At 46.5% G+C, this 1,251-nt stretch overlaps 1 protein-coding gene across 1 annotated transcript in view; it reads left to right on the top strand.

The window, feature by feature from the left end:
- The window catches only part of TECPR2 (tectonin beta-propeller repeat containing 2), a 140,776-nt gene that overhangs the window by 60,523 nt on the left and 79,002 nt on the right, over window positions 1–1,251 (top strand). The window lies entirely within an intron of this gene.

The raw sequence follows: 1,251 nt of genomic DNA, 5'->3' as shown, positions 1-1,251 counted from the left end.
GTTTCACCATGTTGGCTAGGCTGGTCTTGAACTCCTGACCTCAGGTGATCCACCTGCCTCAGCCTCCCAAAGTGCTAGGATTACAGGCGTGAGCCACCATGCCCAGCCTTGTTCTTTATAATCTATTTGGGTCATGTTTTTTCTGACTATCCAATTACTATGAGCACATACAGTGATAACTCAAATACGACAGAAACAGTAGCAGAGGCTGGGCGCGGTGGCTCACGCCTGTAATCCCAATACTTTTGGGAGGCCGAAGTGGGCAAATCACCTGAGGTCAGGAGTTCGAGACGAGCCTGGACAACATGGTGAAACCCCGTCTCTACTAAAAATAAAAAAATTAGCCAGGCATTGTGGCACACTCCTGTAATCCCAGCTACTTAGGAGGCTGAAGCAGAATTGCTTGAATTCGGGAGGCAGAGGTTGCTGTGAGCTGAGATTTCACTATTGTACTATAGTCTGGGCTACAGAGCGAAACTCCATCTCAAAAAAAAAAGAAACAGTAGCAGGGAATTTTAGTTCCTGAGGAGGGGCCCGTCCCTCAGCATGCTTTCTCTGTTATTTTGCCCTTGTCTTCTTACTCAAATGGAGCCACATCATTTTGCCACTTGTTTTTTTGTTTTGTTTTTGTTTTTGATTTTGTTTTTGAGATGGAGTCTGGCTCTGTTGCCCAGGCTGGAGTGCAGTGGTGCGATCTCAGCTCACTTGCAAACTCTGCCTTCCGGGTTCATGCCATTCTCCTGCCTCAGCCTCCCAAGTAGCTGGGACTACAGGCGCCCACCACCGCACCCAGCTAACTTTTTGTATTTTAGTAAAGGTGGTGTTTCACCATGTTAGCCAGGATGGTCTCGATCTCCTGACCTCGTGATCTGCCCGCTTCGGCCTCCCAAAGTGCTGGGATTACAGGCATGAGCCACCACGCCTGGCCGCCACTTGTTTTTTTTGTTTTTGTTTTTTTGTTTTTTATTTTCGGTTTTCTTTACTTAGCAACATATCTTGGGCAAATTTCCAACATCATTAAAATCATGGTAGGAAACAATTTCTGCTTAAACCAAGATGATAACAGATTATCGTTAGAGACAGATTTAGGAACTTTAAACACAGCTGTTTAGTTTCAGTTTCTCATTGTCTTAAGAGCAGAGCTTTTGCTCTTTTTAAAATAATCTCGGCCGGGCGCGGTGGCTCAAGCCTGTAATCCCAGCACTTTGGGAGGCCGAGACGGGCGGATCACGAGGTCAGGAGATCGAGACC

Source organism: Colobus angolensis, unplaced genomic scaffold (genome assembly GCF_000951035.1).
Source record: "Colobus angolensis palliatus isolate OR3802 unplaced genomic scaffold, Cang.pa_1.0 Scaffold32, whole genome shotgun sequence".
Taxonomy (NCBI): Eukaryota; Metazoa; Chordata; class Mammalia; order Primates; family Cercopithecidae; genus Colobus; species Colobus angolensis.
The sequence above is the reverse complement of the archived record's forward strand: the minus strand, read 5'-3'. Positions and strand labels throughout refer to the sequence as shown.